Genomic DNA, 12,275 nt, shown 5'->3' on the forward strand with positions numbered 1-12,275 from the left:
TTTCTGGTTGTCATTGGGGTTATTGTCCCTTGACCTTCTCTCTGGAATGAAAATTGCTCACAGGGAAGGGGTGTTAGGGAGTGTCTCAATTCCAAAAGAGAACACTTGGTGCAATAGAACGCTAACTAGAAAGTAAATATTAGTAATAAGTTAGTGGGCCAAGGCAGATCATAATATAATGGTGTCTGTTTTAACTAGTTTTTGGTTGTAACAATATTTCCTAATCACTAACTCTTGACTCAACCTTTTGAGACTGAGGGGAGGCCTGGGGGAGGTGGGCGGGGGGTGGGTGGCAAAAGGAAAGGCCTTTTACTTCACAATACAAAGATTTAGGGTCTGGTACACGGTTTCCATGGCACGCATAGCAATTCATAGATGTCGATGTGGCCGACCAACATCAAACAGCAAGAATTCCCATTGTGGCTCTCGTTCAGGAGGACATTTCAACATCCTGCTAGTCCTCAGAGCCTTGTGTATTGTATGCATTATTGAACAGGCTGGCCCCATAAATGCTGCTGGGTCCTAGGGGGGGCGTGTAAATGATGGCTCCCTCCCCCCTTTCCTTTTTCCCTCCTGACCCTCTCTCCTTTCACTAGCACGTTTCCTAGCCTCTCTTTAGCCCCTAACTTCAGAGTGACTTGTGTTCATTCCCAATGGGGAACACCCTCCCCTTAAATTTCACACCGTTACAGAAACACGGATCCTGACCTGCAGATCTGAGAACCGTCCACTTCTAGCTGGGCGCGTGGTGTTTATATTTTCCCAATGGATGTCTATCAGATGATGTTCCACTTGACCTGCTTTCTAGAAGCACCCCCCTTAGGTGGGGTAGAGCTTGATGGTTGGAAGCCTGTGGACCCTGGAGCCTGACTACTAGGGTCCACGTGGTAGCTCTGCCACTTACATGCTGTGTTCCTTTGGCAAGTCGCTTAACCTCTCTGTGCCTTCACGTGTCTCTCTTTCAAATGGGGAACAACAGTGCCTTCATTGTAGGGTGGTTGTGACCGTCAAATGAGTTAACCTCCAATCTGAGCTTTCTTGTGTGGATCAGTGCTTGGCAGTGGCTAAACTACCCATTAAGTGTAGCTATTGTTATTCAAGGATTGATGGTACTGTGGCTAACATTTTCTGAGTGTTTACTAAAAGCCAGTAGTCTCTAAGGGTTTCACAGGAGTGATCACACTCAATCTGCACAAAGCCCTGTGGGGCACGTACTGTAACTGCCTTGGTCTTGTCTCTCTGGGGTAGTGAGGCACGGACACTGAATTACAAGGCTGAATCACAAGCTATTCAGAGTGCTTTTTGTCTCAGATATTATATTATATTTTATATTATATGTTTTAGTACCTCATTTGGACTTGAGAAACTAATTCCTATTTATTAATGATAAGTTCTGTGAAGACCATTTCATAGAAGAGGGTCCACCCATGAACACGCATGCCTCTCAAATTGTCAGTGGGTTGATTATACACAGCCTGGGGAAAGCATGGCCAATTTCAGAGGTGGCTCCAAAGATGGATAAAGGAAGACAGTTGGCAGTGGCTTCAATGTCACCTAAAAGTGCTTCTCCTCCCTGAAAAACACCAGCCCTCTGCTCTAGTGGAATCAGTCTGGGGATCACCTCAGAAGGAGCTCAAAAAAATTGAGTCCAGGGAGTTTCCTGGTGGTGTAGCAGGTTGGGGATCCAGTGTGGTCACTGCTGTGGTGAGGGTTTGATCCCTGGCCTGGGAACTTCTGCATGCCATGGGCACGGCCAAAAAAATAGTTGAGTCTAGGACATACATTCTGTTGAGAGCAAGGAGGGTCAGGGATAGGGGCCTCCATGAGCAAGAGGCTGTGGCAGCTGGGACTCCTGGTGGGTAGCAGACAGCCAAGGCTGTCTGGGGTCTCCTAAATGAAGAAGGTACCAATCCAAAGAGCTGGGAGGATAAATTTGTTTGACAACTTTTGCCTCGAGCTGGCCTTAGGGAGCCAGTTTAGTTTCTGGAAACCAACAGCCCTCATATGCCAATTCTAAGCCCCATATATACCACTTACTCTTTAGGGGTAGTTAGTACGGGTATTGTGTTAAATTTTACCTTGTTAAAATAACTGCTGTAATTAAAATAAATCCTGCTGGGCCCATGGGCTCTGGGGAAATGGAAGCTGCCTGTAAATCGTTCCCTCTTTAACATGCACAGTCCAGCTGAGCTGATAAGCAAACCCAAGCCTCCTTCAGTAAGCTCTGTCCAGAAGTGAATGTCTGTGTTTACAAGGATTCTTTTATATAAGGAGCAACCCTCTACCGCACACCTTCTAGACTACTTGTGGCTCTGTCTCAAGGTACATAGGAGGCATTTCATTTTCTTTCCCGAATGGAGAATTTGAAAGGATGCTGGCGAGAGCCAAAGCTTTTTCAGGTGCAGGGCAACCAAGCAGGTTGGTTTCTGGACATGAGATCTCATCCCAAAGCCGACTTCCATCTTCCTTGGCGAACCACAAGCATCTCACCTCCCGGGAGAGGCACTAACGGTCCCGGCTTTGCATCCGCCTGCGATTTGCGTGGGAATGGCACGAAGCCATGTGACTTCACTCAACCTCATTTCCCCCAGCTTTAAAATGAGCTTAGCAGAAGTACCTACTTCACAAGACTCTTGTGAGGATTAAGTAATAACGCATACAAAGCACCTGTACGATGCTTGTCACAGAGCAAGCACTCAATGAACAACAGCTAGGGTGAACCCCTCCAGCCTCCTTGTAGCCTGGCCAACTTAGGGGTCACAGTTATGAAAAGGTAAGTGTGCTATGGCCTCCTCTAGAAACGCAGGAGAGAATCTTATAATTTTCCTTAACTAACTCCTGGCAAGCAGGTGCTAATTTACTTACTCTGCTCTCCATGAATATGAAAGTAATGCTTCACACCTTCTCAAATGTGGAATTAAAATCTGCAGTCAGGGCCCTCGGTTATATGAGGCATAAATAAACTTCTCTGAGAGATTTGGAAACTTGCCTCGTTCAAGGTTAATTAGCTCTACATCTCCAGAGTGTGTGCACAGCAGTGCTTTGCTCCCATCAACTTAGAAGCCTTGTTATTTAAAGACCTGGGAGGGGGCTGCATGACACATGTCCAAGAGTCAAGGCACCCCTGCTTGTGCCTGGGGCCTGCTGAGGGGGTGGTCCCTCTAACCACAGTGACCAAGGGGTTCGAATTCTGGGACAAGCTCTCTAGGGGGAGTTTTCAGAATGCAGTCAGCCTTAAGAGTTTCCACAGTGGTGCAACGTGATTGACAGCATCTCTGGAGCACTGAGATGTAGGTTTGATCCCTGGCCTGGTGCAGTGGGTTAAGGATCCAATGTTGCTGCAGCTGTGGCTCAAATTACCCCTGGGTCTCTGGCCTGGAAACTCCACATGCTGCAAGGAAGCCAAAAAAGAAAAGCAAAAAAGAGAGAGGGAGAGAATACAGTCAGCCTTAGTGATAGTAAGAGGGGCTCAACAAACTTTGGATGAAACAGGCAAGTGAAATCTTCAGTATCCACCCTCTCTTTGCTGGACCCTAAAACTCCAGCTAGAACAGTTCCAAAGCCCATTCTCTCTGCTGTTCTGAAAGCTCAGGCAGGTAAAGGGACAGCTGGCAGGGGAGGGGTGGGGGGGTGGTGTTGCTTTCCAGGTCAGAGCACCTTAAAAAGCTGCCAGGGCTTGCTCTCTCCTGTTCCTTTCTCTACTCCATCCTGAGACCTCTCCCATCACACTTTTGTCGCCTCCTCTACATTCAAACTGCCCCATCGAGATTGACAGTGACCTCCACATTGCTAAACCCAGTGTTCTCATCTCATGTTATTGGATCCATCAGTGCACTTGACACGGTCGGTGCCTCTGCTGTTTCTGAGACATTCTCTGGGTGCCTCTCAGAAGCCTCCCAGGTTTCCTCTGGCCTCTCCTGCTGCTCTTCTCAGTTTCCTTTGCTGATTTCTCCCCATAGCTTACATTTCTGAACACCGGAGTGCCCTGGGTGTTGGGCATCCTCTTTTTCTACAGGCCTCCCTGGGTGGTCCAGTCTCAGAACAAAAATGCTGATGACCTAGACTTCTACCTCCAGGCTGCACCTCCCCCCTGAAATCCAGACTCATATAGGGAATTCTTTTATGCAGGCTTTCCACTCGAATGTCTGAGGTAGGCTGAATAATGGCCCTCCAAAACAGATCCACGTCAATAGTCCCTGTCACCTGCGTGTGTTACCTTTGATGGCAGAGGGGACTTCATGCTTCTGCGATTATGTTAAAGATACCAAGACGATGAAATGAGCCTCCTTACCTGGGTGGGCCCTAACCTTGCAAGAGAAAGGCACAGGGAGATTTGATACACAGAGGGGAAGGCAATGTAACCATGGAAGCAACTGGAGTGAAGTGACTGAAGTGATGCAGCCTTAAGCCAAGGAATACCAGCTGCCACCAGGAGCTGGAAGAGCCAGGAATTCTTCTCTAAAGCCCCCACTGAGGCTCTGCTGATGCCCAGGTCTCACCCACTGAAACTGATTTTGGATTTCTGGTCTCTCAAACCCTGAGAAGAATACGCTTTTTAATCTTAAGCCACCAAGGTTGTGGTAATTTGTTACGGCAGCCATAGAAATATAATACCATAGGTAATAGGTGTCTAGAACACTATGGATCCAGAATCACACTCTTGAGGTGCCCTGCAAACTTGCTGTCTCAAAAAAATGAAAATTCTGGAGTTCCCATAGTGGCGCAGTGGAAACGAATCTGTCTAGGAACCATGAGGTTGCGATTCAATCCCTGGCCTTCCTCAGTGGGTTAAGGATCTGGCATAGCAGTGAGCTGTGGTGTAGGTCGAAGACGTGGCTCAGATCTGGTGTGGCTGTGGCTGTGGCATAGGTGGGCAGCTGTAGCTCTGATTAGACCCCTAGCCTGGGAACCTTCATATGCCATGGGTGCAGCCCTAAAAAGACAAAAAAAGACCAAAAAAAGAAAAAAAAGAAAATTTTATTCTTTCAGTTGCTCTACCAGAAACCCTAGAATCATCCATAACTCCTCTCTCTCTCTTTTTCTTTCCTTTTTCAGGGCCATACCGGTGGTATATGGAAGTTCTCAGACTAGGGGTCAAATTGAAACAGAGAGCACTTAATGGCTTGAACATAGCCAGAACACAGATCGGGACTTGAACCCAGCCTAAATCCAGACTGGGTCTTGAAACCACAGTTTTTTTTGCCTTTTTTTAAAAAAATTTTTATTTTTTTCCATTACAGCTGGTTTACAGTGTTCTGTCAATTTTCTGCTGTACAGCAAAGTCACCCAATCACACATACATATATATATTATTTTTCTCACATTATCCTCCATTATGCTCCATCATGTGACTAGATACAGTTCCCAGTGCTATACAGCAAGATCTCATTGCTTATCCATTCCAAAGGCAATAGTGTACATCTATGAACCCCAAATTCCCAATCCATCCCACTCTGTCCCCCTCCCCCTTGGCAACCACAAGTCTGTTCTCCATGCCCATGAGTTTCTTTTCTGTGGAAACGTTCATTTGTGCCATATATTAGATTCCAGATATAAGTGATATCATATGGTATTTGTCTTTCTCTTTGTGACTGACTTCACTTAGTATGAGAGTCTCTAGTTCCATCCATGTTGCTGTAAATGTCATTAGTTTGTTCTTTTTTATGGCTAAGTGGTATTCCATTGTGTATATATACCACATCTTCTTAATCCATTCATCTGTCAATGGGCATTTAGGTTGTTTCCATGTCTTGGCTATTGTGCATAGTGCTGCAGTGAACATGCTGGTGCATGTGTCTCAAGGAAAGTTTTTCCTGGATATATGCCCAGGAGTGGGATTGCTGGGTCATATGGTAGTTCTATATATAGTTTTCTAAGGTACTTCCATACTATTTTCCATAGTGGTTGTACAAATTTGCATTCCCTCCAACAGTGCAGGAAGGTTCCCTTTTCTCCACACCCTCTCCAGCATTTGTTATTTGTGGACTTATTAATGATGGCCATTCTGACTGGTGGGGGGTGGTATCTCATAGTAGTTTTGATTTGCAGTTCTCTAATAATCAGTGATATTGAGCTTTTTTTCATGTGCTTGTTGGCCATCTGTATGTCTTCCTTGGAGAAATGTCTATTCAGGTCTTTTGTCCATTTTTCAATTTGGTTGTTGGCTTTTTTGCTGTAGAGTTCCATAAGTTGTTTGTATATTTTAGAGATTAGGCCCTTATCAGTTGCATCATTTGAAACTATTTTCCCCCATTCTGTAAGTTGTCTTTTTTTTTTTGGTTTTTTTATGGTTTCCTTTGCCATGCAAAAGCTTGTCAGTTTGATTAGGTTCCATTTGTTTGTCTTTGCTTTTATTTCTGTTGCCTTGGGAGACTGACCTGAGAAAACATTTGTAAGGTTGATGTCAGAGAATGTTTTTCCTATGTTCTCTTCTAGAGTTTGATGGTGTCTGGTCTTACATTTATGTCTTTAAGCCATTTTCAGTTTATCTTTGTGCATGGTGTGAGGGTGTGTTCCAGCTTCATTGATTTACATGTGGCTGTCCAGTTTTCCCAGCACCACCTGCTGAAAAGACTGTCTTTTTCCCATTTTATATTCTTGCCTCCTTTGTTGAAGATTAATTGACCATAGGTGTCTGGGTTTATTTCTGGTTCTCTATTCTGTTCCATTGGTCTGTATGTCTGTTTTGGTACCAGTACCACACCATCTTGATGACTGCAGCTTTGTAATATTACCTGAAGTCTGGGAGAGTTATACCTCCTGCTTGGTTTTTATTCCTCAGGATTTCTTTGGCAATTCTGGGTCCCTTGTGTGAATCCACAGTTTTTAAAATAGAATCACTCACCTGGTGTCTGGACTTACTGAGTTTCAGGTTCTTTGTTCTTCAGCATCGAAGGAATTCAGCGAGAGACAGTGATACGATAGGATGCTTGTGAGAGATGGAAGCAGGCAGGTGAGGAGGCTCTGCCCCAAGAATTAGGTAGGCTACCGTTTTATCATCCAAGGGGAGTGGGGGTGGGGAAAGACCACCTTTTTCTCTTTCTTTGAGTAGTAGGTCCTCCTTGGTATCTACTAAGAGAGAATTTGACCCTCTAAGGTCAAACCAGGACTGTCATCGTGCTTATTCAAATCAGCAGAAGGCTGGTCCTTAAACACCTGCCCCTGATCTGAGCATGAATGCAGGCTTCACCCCATTCCCCACCCAGTGACCTGAGGCATGTCTCACATCTCCACTAGTCAAGCAAGCCTGCCTTGTTCTGATGGCCCTCTTGAGCAGTTATTAACTTACAGGGGTCTCCCAAAGTCCCCTAGGGCTCCCTCTCTATCTATGGTCCCTTATTGGGACTTCCACAGCTATGTGTGTAACTATCCTACTCCATCCCTATCTGAATTGGAGCTGCAGTTGCCAGCCTATGCCACAGCCATAGCAACAAGGGATCCAAGCCAGGTCTGTGACCTATGCCACAGCTCACAGCAATGCTGGATCCTTAACTCACTGAATGAGGCCAGAGATCGAACCCACATCCTCACAGATGTTATGTCAGGCTCTTAACCCACCGAGCTACAATGGGAACACTGTAACTCCCCTATACTTCATTTCTCACTTGCTTCATTTTTCCAGAGTCATCACAGCCATCCTGGCCAAGCCATCATCACCTCTTGTTTGAATCAAGGTGAAAGTCTCTAACTTGTCTCCCTTCATTCTCTTGTCCCTGACCACACAGCACCCAGATATCCTTTCTCTGGTGCCCGAAGCACTCAAACACAGAAGCTAAAATTCTTAGTCTGATTTCAAGACCCTCTGTGACTTCTCTTGCTTCGGCTCCCTCTCACATTTCTCACCCTCTCTCATTCTACTCCAGCCACACTGGCCTTCTTCCTATTCTCTGAACATACCTCAGGGCCTTTGCACTTGCTGTCCCTGAACATATTTTCCTATCTTTAGGGAAAGATACCATGGATACCCCTGTATAGCACTTAGATTGATTTCCTATTACTGAGGCATGAAGAGACATGAGAGGGGGCTGAATTAGGCAATGTCAAAGAGCCTGCTTTCCTGCACTCCTTTCATCATGATTTTCTATGTAACGTCTTTCATGCTTTCTGCCTACCCAACCTATGCGATGGTCAGTGTCAGAGCTCAGGCTGGAGAACCAGCCACTGGACAGTTAACAGTTACACAGGCAGTGGCAGTTTGAGTCTTGTTTCTGCTCCAGGCAGGATCCCTTTTTATCTCAGACCCCAAACAGTGGAAACAGATCTTTCCATCACACCGTCTCCTCTCCCATTTTACTAAAAGGCCCAGAGACAGTTCTCAGGGCAGAGAGAGGATGTAAGAGAAGCCAGTCCCCTAGGGACAGGGGAAGATCCAGCTGGCAGCCACCAGGGTGCTGAGTGTGTGGGAGGAGGAAGCAGCCAGTCAGCCTGGCAAAAGGCCTAAACAGGCACCAACCAGCCGAGGAGAGGCAGCCAAGGCGAAGAGAAACCTGACCACATCAGAACTCAGACCAGTTGGCAAGGAACTTGGTCTCACTAGTTCCTGGAGGATAAAGAGGTGAAATTGTGTCTCAGGTCCCAAGACAGACCAACATCTGATGTTGTGTGCTTGAGGTTTCTAAGTGTGAGCCAGGCTCATTGCATCTAGCTGTCATTTCCATGTGTTGATCCAGTGTTTTCCCAACAAATGCTTTGAGTATGTCCTTAAAGTCCTTGATCAAAGGCTGGAGAGGTCTGGTGCCACTTGAGATGGTTGTCTGGATGGAGTGGACTCTAGCTAATAATTCAACTCTCTTCAGCAGCCAGAGAAGGGGAACTCAGAAATGTATACCCCTTCCAGAATGAAGCTTTAACAAGACTTCTTTTAGTCTGAGTCTGTTGTACCTTATACCTCTTTTACACAGCAGGGGCTCTGTCTTCCTTTTTCCTTCCCATAGCACCAAGTGCTGTATGTCGCAGACGTTAAATGAATATCTACCTAAAAGAAGCATATCTTGAACTAAACTACATGTTCTGACCATCTCAGTAAACCCTGCACATTTTTGGCAGGGGTTTTCAGGCCCCTCTGCACCATCCACCCCAAAGGGCTGTCAGGACCTAAGTATTCTGACTATCTCACCCCATCGTCTTGTGCACAGGTGCTTGCATCCAAAGTGCTTGTAAAAGCAGTAGACTCTACTCAAGTCTAAAGTGGGAAAAGACTACCCATGATGATGTTGGATAATTGCCTCCAGAGTAGCAGAGCTAGTGCTATTACTGTGTGTTCATGAGGTATGAGCTGAGACTTTCCCTCCTGAATGTAGAAGAGGGCAGATTCCAAAAGGGGCTGTCATAGAAAAACATTCAGCATTCCAACAGGTCTTTATTATTTTATTTCATTGGCCACTCCAAGGCATATGGACTTCCTGCACCAGGGATCAGATCTGAGCTGCAATGGTGACCTGTGCTGCAGCTGTGGCAACGCCAGATCCTTCACCCACTGTGCCAGGCTGGGGATCAAACCTGCATCCCAGTGCTTCTACGATGCAGTTGATCCTGTTGTACCACAGCAGGAACTCCCCAGTCAGTCTTTAAATAGGATCTCTCATTTTGAGAGGCAAGATATTTGATACACAGAGTACCTTTCCCCAGCTGAAGAACATAGCTACAAGTCAAAGTGTAGATTTTAATTCCTCATGAAAGGGTCAGAGGGCCACCACCCTCCTTGTGGGCGGTTTTTAGCATCAGGTGCCTGGGTTATGAATTCCCAAGCAGGGGGACAATTACTTTCCTCCAAAAGGCCCAACCAGAAGGACTTGGCTTTGGTCTGCCTTTGCTTCCCCCTCCCTCTTCTTCCTCATTCCCTCTCATTCCATCCAGCCCGCAGAACCCACTTTAAGGAAGTGTAGGATTCTGGGTCAATGACCTCTGCAATATCTCCCCAGGCACCAAAGTCAGGGAAACTTGGACAGAGGAATGGGCATTAGATTTGAATTCAATGAATATACCCGAAAGTCTTTCTTTTCTTTGTATTGGCCAAATGAAATGAACTGATAACAGCTAAGAAGTGTAGGATCCAAGCCACAGGCTTGCACCAGTGTTAAATGATGGTTCGATCAAGTGGTACAAAGAAAACACATGAGCGCAGGGCCTTCATGGCAGGCCCAGCTTCTTACTGCTTGAGTCTCATGTTGAGGAAGAAAAGGATGGCTAAAGAAGGGCCTCTCTGTTTTTTATTGCTCTAAGAGAGTTTTGGACACATTTAAGGGAAAGAAATGTATGGAACTCAGGCAAGAATCCTCTTCCTGGTTGAATGAGGGCTCCCCCCACCACATTCCTCACGGACAGCTCCCCCTGCTGGTATTCAGACTACTCCTTAAGACAATGACCTTGGTCTAGTAGGTTTCCTCTTTTTACCCTGTTCTGATTATTAAAGTTGAGCAAGTGCCCTAGGTCTGGTCTGAAGGTCAGATAAATGTGCCCTGGTTTGTGTGCAGAGAGAAGGCAGGAGGAGTGCTCGCTTTGGTAGCACATCTGCTAAAACTGGAATGATACAGAGAAGATTAATAAGGCTCCCATGCAAGGATGATATGCAAATTTGTGAAGCATTCCATATTTTTCTGTAACCTTTAGAATGGATAAGCAATGAGGTCCTCTTGTATAGCCCAGGGAACTGTATCCAATCTCTTGGGATAGACCATGATAGAAGATAATATGAGAAAAAGAATGTATATATAGGTATGACTGGGTCACTGTGCTGTACAGCAGAAATTGGCACAACGTTGTAAATTTACTATACTTTAATTCAAAAAAGAGTAAAAAAAAATGGGAGGAGGAGTGATGGGAAAGAATGACAAGCCCACAGTTCCATCCCCAGAGGATTCTGGTGACATCGTCTCTGCTGAAGGCTGTTTGGAAGCATCTCTTGTGGACCAGTACAGGCTTCATTTGGGAGACTTGCCTGGTTAACGTTCAGAAACTCTCTATATAGATTTCTACACATTCTACATGTTTGACATTAGATACCTAGAAAGGACTGGGAAGTGGAGAAGGCATCATGACGTTTAACGAAGACTTGGTGATCAGTGTGGAGTGTCCTTCACAGAAATGGCCTTGTGTTCAGCAGGGATGCAGCAGGCATGTCCCCAGTCTCCACCTTCCCTGTGGCTGCTCTCCTGGGGCCCATCTTGCACAGGAGGAGAATTTGGCCACAGTAGTGGCTTCTTTCCTCTTTCACTCATGGTTTCTCTATTATTCAGCAATTAGTAGGGTGCGCCCATTACATGTGAAGTACTCTTCCAGCCTTTCCTCCTCTGCTTCCCACGCATCACAGATCTAGGGAGTTGAAAGTCACTGTCTTCAGGAAAAGGACAGACCCCTCTCCAGCCCTGATCTCAGGATAACTCTACAAGATGTGAATCTCATACTTGAGTTTTGTCCCAATGTAACACCCAGGACCCAGTGATTTAGAAAAGATGGCTGTGTCCTGGGTCCGGAATAATATGCTTGTTGTAAATCACACGTGCATTCATTCTACAGATGTGAAAACCTATTGTGGCACCGGACTTTAATTAGACCTTCTGACTTAACCTCCTCCCTCTTTAGGTCTTTTGTGATATGGCCCCACCCCATCCATCTGATCCGGCATCCTACTCAGGTATAACCTCTTTTGCTGAACACATATCCCCACAAAGGTACATCACAAGCATCCTGCCATAAATCAGCACATGGTACCTGCTGCGGTGCCGGCCTCATCCCACCCTTCTCGCCATGGCGATCCCGAGGCAATAAATATTTGGCTCATTGGTTCATCCGGGAAGCCACAGTCTCTGAACATCCACGAGATCATCAGAGAGGAGTATCTTGAGCTTCCTGGTGCAACAGAAAAGGGAAATTTTGAGAAACAGAGGAATCTAGGGCAGTTTCTGCTTTAAATTTGGGACTGAAGCTAATTTAAAAGGCTGCCAGAAATCTGGAACCACTTTGCTGGCTGGAAGTTGTTGGTGAAAGCACAAAGAGTGTTTCCTTTTTCCCAAGGCCAGTTTGTAACATCCTGGACACAGTCCTGGGATTCTAAATCTCTGCTCTCTGTGCTCTAATGCCTTCATTGGGCCCCCCATTCTTTGTCCGGCTGTCCTCTCCCCTAGACTGAAATCAACCTCAACCTCCTGACTTTCCTTTAAGTCTTGCCTGCCCTCCCACCCCCACATATTTGGACCAGCGTTGTTAATCTCCTCCTCCTTGGAATTCATTACCTCCTCCTTGGAATTCATTACCCTCCTTTCCCCCTTCCCCAGACA

General features: G+C 46.0%; 1 non-coding gene across 1 annotated transcript; it reads left to right on the plus strand.

Moving 5' to 3' along the window:
* Positions 1 to 10,488: 10,488 nt before the first annotated feature.
* LOC125121659 (U6 spliceosomal RNA) lies at positions 10,489 to 10,595 on the plus strand. The gene has a single exon (XR_007133543.1). It is a non-coding gene; the product is annotated as a U6 spliceosomal RNA (small nuclear RNA).
* The last annotated feature ends 1,680 nt before the right edge of the window (positions 10,596 to 12,275 follow it).

Source organism: Phacochoerus africanus, chromosome 2 (genome assembly GCF_016906955.1).
Source record: "Phacochoerus africanus isolate WHEZ1 chromosome 2, ROS_Pafr_v1, whole genome shotgun sequence".
NCBI lineage: Eukaryota > Metazoa > Chordata > Mammalia > Artiodactyla > Suidae > Phacochoerus > Phacochoerus africanus.